Below are 18737 nucleotides of genomic sequence, written 5' to 3'. Positions count from 1 at the left end.
CATTATGACTGTATTGTGTATTATGCTGTGTTAGCTGCTCTTACAGCATGATTCATAAAATCAGGAGAAAGTGGATTCCTCTGAATTCTGATAATTGTTAACTATTTCAATCATATGGAAAGAATAGGGGAAATGACACACAGTGATGATCTTATTATTTGATCCTCAAACAAGCACAGGTTATCTAACTAAGTAGCCAGTCTCAAAGAAGCACAGGTTATTTCCTATATATCACTGAGTGACCAGGCATGTAAGGAACTTAAGGAGGAACATTATTCTTCCATCTCTCTGACCTAGCACAGTCATCTTGAGTGACATCAAGATGAAAGCAACCTTCTGACCCACAGGATATTACAACTCAGCTGAACAGGCTAGAGTAATGGCATTTTACAATGTGCTTCTACCAGAGATATGACATAGTAGATACCTTGTGGATATGTCTTCCTTTGGGTTTTAGGTAAAATGCCACTTCCTTAGAAAGACTCCCCTGATGTAAGGCTTCCAAGCACTCATCCCTTCCTCATTATTGTCTCTTACTGTACCACACTTTTATCATACTTATAACACAATGTGATTAGATATTTATTTTGCTGTTCACATAGCAGCAAGCCCAATAGATATCTGTTGAAAGAGGAAATGTAATCAAATGGTGGCTCCTTGTGGCGCTCCTCACCAAGCAAGGAAATCCTCCGTGCCTGAGTGTTAGCATCAAATAGACACTTCTCCAAAGAAGATATACAGATTGCCAACAAACACATGAAAGAATGCTCAACATCATTAATCATTAGAGAAATGCAAATCAAAACTACAATGAGATATCATCTCACACCGGTCAGAATGGCCATCATCAAAAAATCTAGAAACAATAAATGCTGGAGAGGATGTGGAGAAAAGGAAACCCTCCTGCACTGTTGGTGGGAAGGTAAACTGATACAGCCACTATGGAGAACAGTATGGAGGTTCCTTAAAAAACTACAAATAGAACTACCATATGACCCAGCAATCCCACTACTGGGCATATACCCTGAGAAAACCATACTTCAAAAAGAGTCATGTACCACAATGTTCATTGCAGCTCTATTTACAATAGCCAGGGCATGGAAGCAACCTAAGTGTCCATTGACAAAGAAGATGTGACACATATATACAATGGAATATTACTCAGCCATAAAAAGAAACGAAATTGAGCTATCTGTAATGAGGTGGATGGACCTAGAGTCTGTCATACAGAGTGAAGTAAGTCAGAAAGAGAAAAACAAATACCATATGCTGACACATATATATGGAATTTAAGAAAAAAAAATGTCATGAAGAACCTAGGCATAAGACAGGAATAAAGACACAGACCTACTAGAGAATGGACTTGAGGATATGGGGAGGGGGAAGGGTAAGCTGGGATGAAGTGAGAGAGTGGCATGGACATATATACACTACCAAACATAAAATAGCTAGCTAGTGGGAAGCAGCCACATAGCACAGGGAGATCAGCTCAGTGCTTTGTGACCACCTAGAGGGGTGGGATAGGGAGGGTGGGAGGGAGGGAGACGCAAGAGGGAAGAGATATGGGAACATATGTATACGTATAACTGATTCACTTTGTTATAAGGCAGAAATGAACACACCATTGTAAAGCAATTATATTCCAATAAAGATGTTTAAAAAAAAAAAAAAGAGTCCCTTTCTCACCTTCCTGCCTCTCAGCGTCACCAGGAGAACATCACCTGAAATTGCCATCTGAGACAACCCCACTACCAAGGAGAAGGTTTCATTAAAAACCTAAATGTCATCATTCAGCCTAGAATTTAGGAACTGGATAATTTAACAAGCAGCTCTGCTGGGCAAAGTATATGAACAGACAGCTCATACCACAGGGAAAAAGTAATAAATAAACATGGAAATATATACAACATCAGGAGACATGAAATAAAAGCTAATAAAAGCATACTTGATCCTCTATTTCCACCTACAAAGACAGGGAGGTTAAGAAAAAAAAACGTAACAACTAGTGCTAATGGATTTGAGTTTGAGGTGTAACAGGTGCACTCATCCATTGAAAACTATCCTTACCCTTTTGGAAAAGACAATATGGAGGGAAAGTAATGACGATGTTAATACCTTTGACCCATTCCTTTGAATTTATACTTGAGATAATTCAAAAGAAATTAAAAAGTCAATATACACAAAAACATTACTTCAGTATTTTGTATCATTGTAAACATCTAAATGTCCAGTACTTAAAGAATGGTTATGGTACAAAAAACTAATAGAAAGTTAACAGACATTAACACTTCTGCAAATGAAATTAATACTAGGGAAAGGAATCTATTTATATAAGCAAAATACAAAATAATACATACATGTATCATACATTCATTCATTTAAGAGCTACTTATTAAACACCTATTGTATACCAGACACTATTCTATGAGCTGAGACTGTGTCCACAAACAAAGCAAACCTCCTTTTTTTGAGCCTTTATTCTAGAGACAGACAACAAACCGCTAAGAAATAAAATTAATGATGGTTTTCCACCTATGACAACAGCTCATTACAGTCAACCTCCAGATATATGTCTATAAGAAAGTAGAGTAAAATAATTTTGTTCCTAAAATAGACGCTTTTAAAATTTTAATGTCTTTTCTGCAAATTAAACATGTCTGGGTTACTGATAAAAATAAATGCTAAGTGTGTCTATCGCAAAAAAGACACAAACTCAAGTTAATTCCACTTTTCAAAAAAGGATGACAAGGATGAACTCTATAAGCAAGCACACTTGCCTTCACTGATGGGGTCTAATCTACCTCTTCCCTTTCTATCCGGGTTGTAATTTTATCTTGTTTAAATAAAACCACACTTTTTTTTAACAACTAAATTCCCTAGAAACCATATATAACGTAAGTTAATCATTTCACTTATGTGGCATGCTTAGCTACTTTGGGTCTGTCTCCCATTAGGGAGGTAAGCCCCATGGTGGCCAAGGCTTAGAATGTCTCATTTGCCACCCTATCCCCAGTGCCAAGTACAGGGCCTGGCAAAAACCATAGCATCATTCTGAACTCTCTTTCTCTTACATCCCATATCTGGTCTTGGCTCTATCTGAAAAACACCTCCAGAATTTAGCCACTTTACACTATATTCTTATTGAGAGACAATTCTCCATGGATCTTTTACTCTTCTGCCCATCTTACAAGGGAAGACACTGATAGCTTTTGTTCTGGACTATCTTTTCAAGGAGATTTGTGTAGCAAACAGCCTTGGAAGATAGTGATAGTGTCGCCTCTGAAAGAGAGGACAGGTTTGTTCGCCTCCCAGAATAATAAAGATCATATAGGTAACGTAGCAAAAGAGAGCAAAGGTTAGGCACATCTGCTCGCAGACCATTAGATTGGGGTTTCCTAAGTTTGGAGTCCCTCAGCTGTGACACGAACCACCTGTATGCACAGTGTCCACCTGGGCCATTCTGCATCCCCCGTGGGTCTAGTGCTGAACTATTGCAGTGTCTACAACTTGTTTTCAAATGGTTCATAAAACATACACATATGTGTGTACATATGTATATAAATATGGAGAGAGATTTTAAAATGTGACAAAAAATATTAAAATTTGTGAAACTTAGTGAAGGCATACAGGTGTTCATATTATTATAGGTTGGTATTGGGGGATGAAACAAACCTGAGGCTCATATTTCCTGCCAGCATGCAAGAAACTAGCTAACTTGATAGCTCACCAGTAAGTAGCAGGATAAAATCTCAAGCCCTCACAGCTCTTGACAGTGCTCCACTCCTATCCTGGCACAGCTGACTATCATCTCTCACTGCAGTAGCCTCCTAACCAGTCTCCTGCCTCTACCCGGGTTTCCCTACAGGCTTTTTTGCACATGGAAGCCAGAATGATCCATTCAAAACTAAGTCAGATAAAGTTAACTCCTCTGTTTAAAACTCTCCAGTGGTTTCCTGACTTACAAAGCTCTAAGTCTCTGGTTCCCTAGTGTCTTCCTTTATTTCATTTTGTTCCACTCTCCCCACTGTTCCATGAGCTCTAGCCATACTGGTCTCCTTGCTGTTTCTCTAGGCACGTTTTCATTTCAAGGCCTTAATGCTTACCATTCCCCTGTCTTAAATGCTCTCTTACAGAGTTGGATCAACCCCTCAACTCCTTCAGGCCTCTGCTCAACCACTGCTTTCTCAGCCAGGCCTTCCCTGACACTCCTATTCAAAATTGCAATCCCTCCTCCCCTACTTCACAACATTACTCCCTTTCTCTGCTTAATTTTTCTCTAAAGCACTTTTTAGATTCTAATATACCATTTCTCATTTTGTTGTTGTTGTTTATGTCTTCTCACACTAGTATGTAAGCTCCAGGAGGGCAAGGTCTTTGTTTTCCTCATTTCAGTATCCCTAATCTAGAACAATTTCTGGTACATAGTCGGCATTTAATACATTCTTGTTAAATGACTGAGAATGGACTTCTAATTAGGCCAAACTCAATTTCTTATTAACTGTGCCACTTTGGACATGTTGTATAGCCTCTCTAAGACTTAGTTTCCTGTCTGTAAAATAGAATCACCTTCTTCATGTGATTGTTGAGTAGACTGGACAAGGTACATATGAAAAACACCTACTAGGTATTTAATTAATGACATTTCTCCTTAACCAGATCTCAGTAAAATTTGTGTTAATTTTACAGTATACATTTTAGTATCACCAGGGAAAACCTGATTTATCTTATATATCGCTATGCATATCTTTTCATCTTTATATCTTCAGCATACAGCCCAGTTTCTAGCAAACACTAGTCATTCGATAAGCGTGTGCTTATTTGTTTTGCTTTCCCTCATTAAAAAGATAGTATCACGTTAAAATAATTTGGAAAATACAGAGAAGATACAAATCACCTATATTCCTATCATAGTAACATGACTGTCATTACTATTTTATCGTATTTTCTTTTGGAATTTTTTTCTATGACTTTTTCAATTGAAATTATAATGTGCATACATTTTTATATGATTTTTTCTACTTATTTTTTGATATAAACATTTTTCCATATACCTATGCTGTCTTTCCAACCATTACCTTTTGAGAGCTGCATCACTTTGTCAAGTAGAAGTATTATAGTTTATTTTCTCTTTAGTGGATATTTAGATAATTTCCGACTGTTAACTTCAATACATTTTAAAAGATTTAAAAAGAAAGGAAAGACTCTACTTTTTTCTCTTTCTCTCCCTTCTAAACTAAAGCATGTCTGACCCTTTTGGGAAAAAAAGGAACTGAATTCCTCTACTGTGCATTTGCAAGAGAACACTTCTGAATAATTCATGGGTACATAAAGATGGAAAAGATATACATCATCTAGCTCATTATTAACATAATACAGCCAAATGAAACATTATCCTAAAAAGTCATTTAATTGCAGCTGAGAAATGAGACTTTGACCATTTTAGAAAGAAGTCATATTTGAGATGAAAATAAATACATTTCAAAATTATTTTCAGGCATTGCCTAATGCAAATTCTTTGCTGTAAATGGTGGTTACTGGGGTTTTTTCCTTAAAAATGGAAAATCAGTCTTTCCAATTTACCAAGTTAGTGAACTATCTGGAGAATAACGTAGTAAACTTCTAAAATATCTATAAATAAAAGGTAACAAATCACCTAGATTTCTGTAGGTAAATATTAGTGGCTTTTTTTTTTTTTTACTTTTTAGTTAGGTCCATGAGAAATGATTCAAATTGTAATATTAAAACTATGTGCTAATTACTTCAATCATTGATAATGTTTGATTATATCATTCCTTAAAAAAGGTATACTTATTCATCAAAATGGAAACCATAAAGAGAGATGAAAAAATAAGTATAAAAACATTTATTTTATACAGGGCCAAGCAAAGTAAAAAGAAAATGGAAGGACGGAGCACTGCTAGCAGACTCTTTACAGATTATTGAATGCACACATGATTTAAAACCTCTGAACATCTAAATTCATTTTTTTTTCCTTCAGTCCCCTCTCTCTTAGCCCCTCTTCCAATCTATGTTCACCCATACTCTAGACCTAATTCTGTCCTGGTTGTGTAGTTGTATGCTGAATTTCCTTTTGCAATTCTCCTATATTCAAACCCATTTCCTGGACTCAATGTCTTCCTATTCTTGGTTTATTCCCTTATTTTGATTAAAATACATCCTCTAGTTGCCTCCTAAGAAGGTCAGTGTTTTGAGTACTCATGTATCTGAAAAAATACCTTTATTCTACCATTTACCCTACTTGATTAATCTCTTAAATAGCTGGGCACATACTCTTAAAATCTCGAAGGTATTGTTTCAATATTTTTTAGCATCAATTCTTAGATTTGAGAAATCAATGCTATTTAGAGTTAAGGATAAAAATAGAGGGCCTGGCTGTCAGATTTCTGAGATTAGAGTGGAGATGAGAGATGGTGCTGAGAGTCTCATTGTTGGGTAAGTGGACTCACTTAATAATCCCTGTTTCAGTCCTTGCCCTGGTGCTTCACTCTACTCCGCTTAATGTCACTCACTTCAAGTCTCCTCCAGTTTAAATCCTCTAGAGAATAACCCTATTGCTCCGGAAACACAGGTGGCCAGGGTCCAACCACTTACATGTCCCTTCCTTTTAGCTTTACATATCCCTCCTCCTCACCTTCTACAACCCGTGGTGCTCCAAGGGCTGAGCCTCCAGAGGGTGTTCAGGGTGAATCAGCATACTTCTAGTCTAGTCAGTCCTACCACCTCATTGCATTCTGTCCTCCAAAAAGTTTTCATCCATTCCTATCTCCTCTCTGTGCTCTCTGTCCTTGTGAAAGAAAACCTTTGTTTTATTCCTTTATTGTCTTTTTCTAAGAAGTGTTGAAGGGAGAGAGCCTTTTTTACTCTTCAAGCGGTGGCACATGCCACTTCTTTTCTGAGGCCTCCCTGACTCCAAACTCCTCTGGTCTACTGTCTATTACTCCCTCTCAGGTCCCAGAGTGCTGGGAACAGATCCCTAGTAGCTACTTTCTATTCTTTGTTGATCTCTTCTACTAAAAATACTACTTCTATATTCTGTATCATAAGGTAGAGCCCTTGCTCACTTTCCACCCTGGTTTGCCTTTATTTCATGCATCAGTAGGTGTCTTATTGCAGGGACAGAGACTAACATTTTTTATGCAGCCCCACAATGCTTAAAATAGGTGATCTCAGACTTTAGTGTGTCTAAGGATCACTTAGAGAACTTGTTTGAAATGAAGATTCCCTCAGAAAAATTGAATATGACTGTGACACTGTCCTGAAAACGAGACATCTAATAGCACTCCAATGTGATTCTGACACAGGTAGTTCTGACCCATAATATGAGATATTATTGTCTAAGGACACTCCTAAGCACTTGTTCAAGAAAAAATGAATTGATTACTTTGGTTGATTTGTTGTTGTTCTTCCCCATTTTACTTTTAAAAGGTTGGAATTCTGGTTTCCCTTAATATACTATTATGAATCAGACATTCATGAATTTATCTGTCTTTTCTTTAGACTTGTTATAATTTTATTTTCCTTTAATACCTCTTAGGATTACAAATTTCATAAGTTTATGGTCAGTCATATAAAGCATAGTTCTATATTACTGTGTTGCCCTTAATTAATTTCTTACAAGATTCACAGGTATTCTATTTATAGAATTCCTGGACTTGACAAATGTATTAGTTAGCTCAGGCTGCCATAACAAAGCACCATAAACTAGTTGACCTAAACAACAGAAATTTATTTTCTCACAGTTCTGGAAGCTAGAAGATCAAGGTCAGAGTACAAGCATGGTTAGGTTCTGATGAGCACCCTCTTCCAAGCTTGCAGACTTCTTGTCTTGCTGCCTTCTCACTGTGTGATTGTATTAACTTTCCTTGGTATGTGCATGTGGAGAGAGGTAGAGAGAGGTCTCTTCTTCTTTTTATAAAGCCACCAATCCTATCAGGTTAGGACCCTATCCTTGTGACTTCATTTAACTCAAATTACCTCCCAAAAGCCTTAGCTCTAAATACAGCCACATTGGAGGTTAGGGCTTCAACAAATGAATTGGGTTAAGGGGGAATCAATTGAGTCCAGAGCAGGAAATCACACACAATGTTTAGGTACAGCTATTCCTACATCTAAACATGTGCACCCAGGACTTGGCACAGCACTTTGAATGTGACAGATGCTCAATAAGCATTTGTTTGATGAGTGAACAACCAACATATAGTAAACAAAGCTACACAACAGCTAAGAAAAGAAGATTATCTGATGTGCTCTGCTTTACACCAAGTCAATGTGTGAAAATGTTGAAATACGCATACTGATATATTCAATACACAAAAGAATTCACTAGGACTTCCTTTGGGCATATAAAGCATTTAAAAATTCCATTTATACCTGTTTTCTTTCTAAAAAGTAAATTGAGGTACATGTATAAATGGATAATACATTCAGATGAAGTTAATAAAAGGAACAAGTAATCAGAATGAGAAGATGGATGGTTCATCTTCACAGGTTACATGAGTAAGTGCTTGGCAATAGTCTGGAGAAGAGAGGAGTGGAGATTCAAGCTTTGGAAATTAAATGCATCCACATTTCACTGGCCAAAGGCAAGTCCCATGACCACATCTGACTTTAAGGATTGAGGGAGTATAATTCTCCCTTGTACAAGAGGTGAACTGGTCAATGAATAGTGTAGGAAAGACTGCCACAGTGACTATAGGAGGTTTTCAATGGAAAATCGACTTTATTCTCCAAGGTATTTTTTGAAACATTTTATTTTTGCTAATTTGAGTGTTAGCTTCAATTCCTGACTGCCACATAGAAAACGAGAGATGGATTTGAGTTATACAGCTGCCGCTAGATGTGCAGCAATTTCCTTTCCACGCCTCTCTTTGGTGTCTGAGTGGATCTGAAGAGACAATTTTGGTCTTTGTGGCTTCAGAATTGATTGAAAGTGAAATAACTAGGATCTCTTGCTTTGCCTGAAAAAGCCAGAACCTGAAGGGTGCCCTCAAGGGAAGAGTAGCATTTAAGCACACATGCTCTAGAGAAGAGAAATGCTGGCTCCTACAAATCCGTTGAAAGCCTCTCCCTCAGCGGTGTTCTCGCCCTTGTCTCCTCAGAGAGCAGAGCAGCAAGTTCAGTGAACAGAGACAGAAATCTAACCCAGCCATCTGGCATACCACCACAGGAAAGAGTCTTCCTCGGGACAGCATTCTCAGGGCTCACAAAGCAGGATAAACTTCTCTTAGAAGGAATGGTCAAGTAGGAAAAGCAACATTCCCTTCACAGTGAGCCCTACCTCTTAGAGGATTCCAATGTGGGAGCTATAAAACTTACAATACTGCTTTAACAGAGTCAGAAATTCATTGGAGTTGCCTCGGAAACAATCAACAGGACTACTGACTAACAACTCTAAGATTCTATGCCATGCTCCCAGCAGATACTGAAACAGTGCCTGAGCAACATAATTCCTAAATGAGCAGCTTCAAATTATTGGGGGTGGGGGCGTTATAGAATAAAAGGAAAGGAAAGTGACCTAAATGTACCCATTTGTGACTGTAACAAAGTCTAAAGCCACTTTACTTAACTCAACTAGGGGAAGGGCCTTGGCAGTAATTGAGACAGAAGAGATTATTCATAAACTCATCTGACCAGAGGATGACTATGGACAAAACTTAACTGTGTATGAACAATATTGAATCCTGTTTGTAACACAGGCTAGTGAACATTTGACTACAGTAGACCCTCTCTAACCAATCTCCACTCAAGCAATCTGTTGGATTAACCAACTATCCACAGTGTCACTGTGAAATATCCCAGCTAATACGACAGCATAATAAAACCTTACAAGTGGTAGGCTACTCTTTTAGACATCCATGTACTTTTTCAGTCCCCACTAGTTGAGCTGTATATTTACCAAGCATTAAATGTATTTGTCCCCAAACTTGCTAATATTTGTTGTACCTATTGTTTTAATTACATTTAATTACATATCATGTAAACTAATAAAATGTAAATGTGAGAAGAAAGAGTTGCTTCGTCTATAAAAACCAGTCTGAATAACTTGGAAAGATTCAAATAAAAATGAACTGTAGGAGAGAAATGTAAAATAATAAATACGTAAAAATATGTAAAAATGTGTAAAAATGTGTAATAAATACGTAAAAATATGTAAAAATGTAAAATATTTTAAAAATGTAAAATATTAGAGGAAAAAAATAAATTTACAATAATTTTGCCTCATTGGAAGTGACGTTACTTAGTTTTACAGTAACTGAAAATGCACATCCTTATAATTATGGTGTGATTTATGGAAGATAGATTCAGAACTCCAACTGCCTATTTCTTGCCTAAAAAGAAGGACTTGGTCCTACATTAAATATTTTTTAATTATATTAATAAGCTTTAAGTAAACATTAAATTCTTAAGATATACAAAGTAATATTTCTGGTTTTAATTTTTCCAATTTTTTATTAGAAAAGTGTTCAAATTTATAGAAAAAAAAACAAATCCACGGTACTGTAAACACCTGTATACCTTCACCAAGTTTCACCAATTTTAATATTTTGCCACGTTTTATCTGTCTCCATACATATATACACATATGTGTATGTTTTATGAACCACTTGAAAGTAAGTTGCCAACACGGCAACACTTCACCCCTAGATACTGCAGCCAGAATCTCCTAAGAGTACAGATATTCTCCTACATGACCAAAATACTAATATCATATTTTGAAATTTGATAATAATTCAATAATGTCATCTAAAATATTGTCCTTATTTAAATATTCCAGAAGCTTCTGAAATGTCTTCCATATTACTTTTTCCCACATCCAAAAGCCAAATCAAGTTTTACACATCGCATTTGCTTCTTATGCCTCTTTAGTCTCTTTTAACTTAGAGCATCTTTTTTTATTTTCTTTTTTTTCATGACATTGATTTTTTTTATGAAGAGTCCAGGACAGTTGTCCTATTGACTACCTCATATTATGGAGATGTCTGATTATTTTCTCAATACTAGATTCAAGTTGAAACTTTTTTTTTCCCCAAGAGCACTGGATAAGTGACATGCACTTCTTACTGCATGACACCAGGTTGCAATATTATTGTCACTGGTAGCAGTACCTGTACTGCAAATAATAAATCTGATCACTTGCTGAAGGTACACTTTTTCTTTTGTTATTAGAAATTGATCTGCGAGAAGATACCATACTATCACATGAATATTCTATTCCCCAGCAACCTTTGATCCAATAGTCATAGCATCTATTAATGATCTTTGCCTAACTCAAGTATTACATAGACAGTTTCAAAAGAAGAATTTCCTAATTCTACAATTCCTTCTACTTTTATTAATTCATATTTTTTGCCTCCTCCCATCCCAAAAGGAGAGGTTTCTCTCAATTTTCCCTTTCTCTATTTATATTTATCTCTTTTTAAGTACATCGTGGACTCAGAAATTTCTTCTATTTAATGTTCTGTAATCCATTACTTTCATCATTTTTGATGCCCAAGTTATTCCAAATTTGGACAATGGAAGAACCTTCCCATAAGCTTCTGTTTCTTTCTGAAATATCATCATTAGTCTTTGAACACTTCCGTGTTTTTAGCACTAGACTTTTTGTACTTTCCCTGAACCAGACCTGGAATCAGCCAGTTCTTGAGTAGAGAATGATACTTAGAAAACACAGGTACTTGATGTGCTTATTGCTACTAGAGTATCTTGCTTCTAGTCTATAATAATTCCTAATATTATGAAATATCCAGGCAATGTTCAAATCTCTACAAGTATCAAATTTCTACAAGTGTCTGTCTCTTTTTCTCTTTCTGTCTGTTATTGTTTTCCTCGCCACTTTTCCTTATAGTTCTTATGCTACAATCAGAATCCAAATAAGGTCAATATATTGTAATTGGTTGATATGTGCCTTCTCTTATCTCTTTTCTTTTTTCAATTGATTTGTTCAAGAAGTGTTTTTTATTCCCCTGTGGGTTATCCCACAGTATGGATCTTGCTGATTGCATCCCCAAGGTATAATTCAGCATGTTCCTCTCCTTCTAGCATCTCCTGTAAATTGGTTGCTAGATCTAGAGGCTTTTTGGTTTCTCGGCAAGGATATCTCATAAGCAATGTAATGTACTTCCAAAAACCAATGAAGATCATTACTGAGACCCATTAACTTATTAGGATTGCAAAATAGTGACACTCTACTTATTCCATCTTCATGTATTAGCTGGAATACTAATAAATACACATTTCCCCTCACCAAATATTTGGTTACTCAGGGATACATTTTGAATCAGAAAATAAGAATAAATGCTTGGTACAACACTTTCTCTTTAACAGCTATTTTTTCCAGAACAATGAGTTGATAACCTAGAATTGTCCAAAAGTGACCAATGATTTCTTTGCTATCGTTATGAATTCATGGATTTAAACCAATTTGATGTGTTTCAAATCACTGCGATTCTTTTCCTAATGACATTGAAAGTATTCCATATTTCGTCCAAAAAGAATCTATTCAAGATGGTTCCTTTATCCTTTTGGAATAACACTAGTTGTCTTTGATAATTACCTTACTTTATTGTATAAAAGGATACTTCAGGATTACCTTGTAAATTTTCTCTCCAAGATTCTGGAATCTGCATTTCTTCATCAAGTTCTGGTTCCTTTAAATGGGAATTGAGATATAGAGACCACAATCAGTACACTAAAAGTATTCATTGATTTGGGATCATCATTGTTTTGCAGATCATTTTAGAGGAAAGAGTTACAAAATACTTTTTAAAAAAATGATATAATAAATCATGTGTTTATACTGATATTTCAAATTCAGAACTACAGGACTTTTATTAACTTCATCAATCTTATTATCTGTATCTCCTTTCTCCTATATAAAACAGTCTAGCTCTCAACATCCAATTATTATATTATATCCCATTTACATTATCCCACAACACTCTCCAGTCTCAAAATAGCACCTACATTACCACCAACAATATGATTACCAAAAACAGTGTAAGATTATTTTGTCTTTTTTTGCTTTTTCCTTTAGTCCTTTGTATATAATCCATGGGGATATACAGTCAACTTTGGTTTAATTAACTATAATATAAATTTAATTGACATAACATCCTTCTTTTGGTTGTGCTATCAATTTCATACATTTAGATTCATTTATTTTGTGTCTGGTTTTTAGTATTATTTTAAATTTCATTTTGTTTATAACGATATAAAACTTACATTGTTACCAAGTCAAATCTATAAATCAAATTATGTTCAGAGAAATCTAGCTTCTGTCTCCTTCATACCGTGTCCTCTCCCAAAGAATAATCAGTAATTTTTGTTTAACCTTCCATTAAATATATACACATACACAAAAATACATCTGTATTCCTCCATTCGCCCCTTAAAAATACAGTAACATAAACGCACTCTTTTCTACACCTTACTTTTTTTTTTTTATTGATACTAGATATACTGGAGGTCCTCTATAAAAGATAGTCCTCATTCTCTTCTACAGCCGCATGATAATTTATTGTGTAGTGCCCACAGTGCCCTGCTGATGAACGGGGAAAAGTTTGGAAACTGCCAGACTTTTGCTATCACAAATAACGCTGGAATGAAAAGCTTTTCACTTTTGTTCTTTGCCTTTTTGCTTCTTTACTCCATTTTGCTACTGTACCTTCTAGAGCTCTAGAAATTAGATTGCTAGATTAAAGTATAAATGTACATATAATTTTGCTAGATGTTGACAAATGCCTCTCCAAATTATTATATTATTTTGATTCCTATCAGCAATACATGAGAACACCCATTTTCCCCATAGCTTCACCAATAATGAAGGTTATCAAAGTTCTGGATTTTTGCCAATATGGTAGGTAAAAATTATGTTTCACGGTATGTTAATTTGCATTTCTCTCATTATAAATGGACATTGTTTTATGCTTTTATTTTTAAGAACCATTTCATGAGCTATTCAAATTACTAGCCCAGGGCTTCCCTGGTGGCGCAGTGGTTGAGAGTCTGCCTGCCGATGCAGGAGACACAGGTTCGTGCCCTGGTCCGGGAAGATCCCACATGCCGCGGAGCGGCTGGGCCCGTGAGCCGTGGCCGCTGAGCTTGCGCGTCTGGAGCCTGTGCTCCGCAACGGGAGAGGCCCAACAGTGAGAGGCCCGCGTACCGCAAAAAAAAAAAAAAAAAAATTACTAGCTCATTTTCTATAGAGTGGTTGTCTGTTTTTCTTCTCCGTTTTAGAGGCTACTTGTATATTAGTACTTGGTCTGTGATAAAAATTGCAAATTTTTTCAATTTGCCTTTTGTCTTTCAATGTATGGTAAAAATATTTCTTTTGTTTTGCTTTTGCTATGCTAAGTTCTTTCTTTTTATAAGATTAAACAACCTTTTCCTTTCTGGATTTCATGAAATTTTCACTCATGTTTGCTCCTACAACTCATAAGACTTTTTTTACCATTTAAATCTCTCATGTATTTGGAAGAAGACTAAATTAAACCCAGAGCAAGCAGAAGAAAAGAAATAATAATAGAGAAGAAATCAATTTAGTTGAAAATGGGTAATCAATAGATAAAAAGCCATGAAATCAAAACCTGCTTCTCTGAAAAGATCAATAAAATTGATAAACTTCTAGACAGACTAAGAATAAAAGAAAGAGGACACAAATTACTAATATCAGAAGTGAAAGAGGAGATATCACTACAAATCCTATGGACATTAAAAGGATAATAAAGGAATATTATGAACAACTAACTGTATGCCCACAGATTTGATAACCTAGCTGAAATGGACCAATTCCTTGAAAGACACAATCTGCCAAAACTCAACAAGAAGAAACAGACAATTTTAATAGGCCTATATCTATTACAGGTATTGAATCAATAATTAATAACTTTTCAAAACAGAAAAAATACCAGGCCGAGATGGGTTCACTGGTGATATCTACCAAACACTTAAGGAAGAAATTATATTAATTTTTTTACAATCTTTTTCAGAGGATAGAAGCAGACAGGAAGTGGCACAACAGAAACTCTTATTCATTGCTGGTGCGAATGCAAATGGTACAGCCACTTTGGAAGATAGTTTGGCGATCTCTCACAAACTAAATATACTCTTACCATATAATCCAGTACTCACACTCTTTGGTATTTACCCAAAGGAGTCGAAAACTTATGCCCACACAAAAACCTGCACGTGGATGTTTACAGTAGCTTTATTCATGATTGTCAAAACCTGGAAGCAACCAAGATGCCCTTCAGTAGATGAATGAATAAATAAACTGTGGTACATCTAGATGAGGGAATATTATTTAAGGCTAAAAAGAAATGATCTATGAAGCCATGAAAAGATATAGAGGAAACTTAGATGCATATCACTAAGTGAAAAAAGTTCATTTTTAACTGTTACATATTGTGTGATTCCAATCTGAAAAAGCTACATACTGTAAAATTACATGGCATTTTGGAAAACGCAAAATTATGAGGACAGTAAAAACTCAGGAGTTGCCAAGAGCTGGGGTTTGGGAAGGAAGATATGAATAGGTAGAGCACAGAGGATTTTTAGGGCTATAAAAACACTCTGTGTGATACTATAATGATGGTACATGTCATTATACCTTTGTCCAAATCCATGGAATGTACAAACACCAAGAGTGAATCCTAAGGTAAGCTGTGGACTCAAGGTGATTATGATATGTCAATGTAAGTTCATCAATTGTAACAAATGTCCCACTCTCGTGGGGGATGTTCATAATAGGGCAGGCTTAGCATATGTGGGGGCAGGGAGAATATGGGAAATCTCTGTGCTTTCTGCTCAATATTGCTGTGAATCTAAAACTGCTCTTAAAAAAATAAAGTCTTTAAAAAATTTATATGGAAATCCAGGGGCCTCAAGTAGTGAACACTATTTTTAAAAAATCAAAGTTGGAGGATTTACACCATCTGATTTCAAGATTTATTATAAAGCTACAGTAATCAAGACAGTGTAATATGGCATAATGATAAACATATAGATCAGTGGAAAAAGTCCACAAATTCACCCTTACATATCTAATCAACAGATTTCTGACAAAGGTACAAAGATAATTCAATAGTGAAATTATAGTTCTTTCAATAAATGGAGCTAGAACTGGATATCTGTATAGGAAAAGAAAAAGATAAGCCTCCACCCCCACTTCTCACCATACACCAAAATAAACTCAAAAATGTCACACACTGAAATTTTAAAGTTAAAACTGTAAAACTTAAAGAAAAAAATAAGAAAAAAATGTTATATTATTTGGATCAGAAGATGTCTCATAAATTAAACACAAAAATATCTAACTATAAAAGAAAAAAATTATAAATTGGACTTCATAAAAGTAAAAACTTTGACCCTTCAAAATACACAATTAAGAAAGTGAAAATGCTAGCCACAGACTAAGAGAAAATATTCAAAACAAAAAATATGTAAATATCTAAATAAATACATCTGAAAAAGATCTTGTATCAAGAATACATAAGGAACACTTAGAACTCAATAATAAGAAGACTAGCAACCAATAAAAATAAAGTTGATTTTATTAATGAATTCAGTGAGATCTCTACCCCATCTGTTATCTTGAGTCCAAAATTGATCCCATGACCAGAGCTTAGCAGGACTGCTGACTGCTTGACACTGCTAGAGGTAAAAGTGTCCAGTTTCAGGAATATTGCTGAATTCGTTTCAATTCAACTGTTCACACACAACGAGGAACAAATTAAAAAACAGAGAGCAGGGACTTCATCAAGTTTATAGACCAGGTTGTAAGAACTGTTTTGAGTCTGCTTTGCTAATAATGCTTGTCAACTAAAAGTCTATATGTAAGACAGCAAAGTGAGAAAAGGAAAAGGAATAATAGGATAATACAGGGCTCAACAGCCAACACAGCTGTAGAAATGTGAACACTGAAAATTAATTTAATCACAGTTGTGACAGAACTATATTGAGTGATGAACTGAAATACTCTATATCTTCTGGAAGCTAGGATATTAGGGAGGAATTGAGAACTAAATCAGAAATCACATCTTATAAAAAGTACACTGACTCACAGAATTGTATCAAACCAAGCAATAATATTTATTAGACTCTCACAATGAACACCAGTTCATTCAGACTCCTATAGGCAAGATTAAACCACAAATAAACTGATGCAAGGATAATTCTGCATGGTCTCATAGTTTTTAAAAAATAAAACCACTGATGCTCCATCAGCAAATTCTGACCAATCCCTGCTAAGATCACCATAAATTTTATAACACCCTTTCCCTATCTCCTTTTGAGACTCATCTTTGTTCTGCATGATGTTGGGTCTCCTTTGCTGCAGCAAATAATAAAACTAACTTGATTTCAGGTGTGCTCTGAATGGTCTCTTGCTGATATAGAAAGAAGAATGGGAAGACAAAAAGAATTGAGTGAGTGGTGGTAGATCCTTATCCTCCATGGTTGGAAGTGAACAGACAATGCATAAAATTTACAAATCAAGAAGCAACAATAAAAGCATGTTATTTAGACATATGGAGATAAGTATCAAAAGAATCACCTAAGGAAACTGAATGTGGTTGCCTCATAGAATGCGTTAGAAGACCTTTCTTCTGTTTAAAATCTCACAGAACTATTTGAATCTTTAAGCTATATGCATATATAACTTTGATAATAATGAAGTTAAATTAAAAATAATAAACTAGACAGATATTTCAGGACAAAATAAGAACACAAAGCCATATTCTATTTATTGTTGATATGAATTTGTAAACTAATATTCCTATCCACTTTTCATGTATTCACTAAACAAATATCTATTTATTGAACACCACTAGGTACCAGACACAATTCTAGGTAATAGGGATACACTAGAGAAAAAGAAAAAAAAAAAAAAAATCCCTGCCCTAATGCAGATGAGGAAACTGGGCTCTGTCTACCCCCTCAAAAGGTAAAACAGTTCTAGGTCACAACGCTGGCAAACGGTTAAGCCAGGATTTGAAATAAGGCAGTCTGATTTCTAGAGCCTACTGATTTTAATTTTAATTACAAACAGGTTGGTACCAGGTCAGGAAATTTCTAAAATAAATCTGGAGCATCTTGTAGTACCAGAATGTAAGAAAGTACTCCAAAAAAAGAATTCCAATAATGGGTACATGTTAAAGGGACATAGAAGCCAACTGAAAGAGCTCACAATGGTTAAAGCTGCAACAATTTTAGCAGCAAAATAAATAAAGGAGTATTAGATTATAGCCCAAAGTATAAATGAAATATCCATGAGTCCATATTGACAGAGAGAGAGACAGAGAGAGAGAAAGGGAAAGAAGAGGAGAGAAGAGGGAAGAAAGGGCAAATCTCCCATGCAAAAGAATTCCAAATAATTTATATAGCTACTCCACACTAAAGCTATTTCCCTTTACTGTGGACTGTGTAGAGTGACTTCCTTCCAAAAAGTACATTATGGAAAGGGGGGATAAAAAGAATAACTTCATATTGTAAAAACTTGACAAACGCTACCTCAGCTAGGTAATCAACGTCAACATCAATAATGATAAAGGCATGTTGATAATATTTACTTGATACGATGTGATGAAAATGGTACTTTACTTTTGTGATCTTCCTACCAAAAACTCTTAACTCCAGACAAATCATGAGAAAAACATTAAAAAATTCCAGTTGAAGGACATTCTACAAAATATATGACCAGTACTCCTCAAAACTGTCAA

The 18737-nt window shown here is 35.4% G+C and overlaps 1 long non-coding RNA gene across 1 annotated transcript in view; it reads right to left on the bottom strand.

Moving 5' to 3' along the window:
• LOC307193136 overlaps window positions 1–18737 on the bottom strand; it is a 290470-nt gene that overhangs the window by 252265 nt on the left and 19468 nt on the right. The window contains exon 2 of the long non-coding RNA XR_013830229.1: window positions 12611–12668. This is a non-coding gene — a long non-coding RNA (uncharacterized lncRNA). The remainder of the gene's footprint in view (window positions 1–12610; window positions 12669–18737) is intronic.

This window comes from Stenella coeruleoalba, assembly GCF_951394435.1.
Source record: "Stenella coeruleoalba genome assembly, chromosome: 10".
NCBI lineage: Eukaryota > Metazoa > Chordata > Mammalia > Artiodactyla > Delphinidae > Stenella > Stenella coeruleoalba.
Note: the sequence above shows the minus strand (reverse complement) of the source record. Positions and strands in the feature narration are given on the sequence as shown.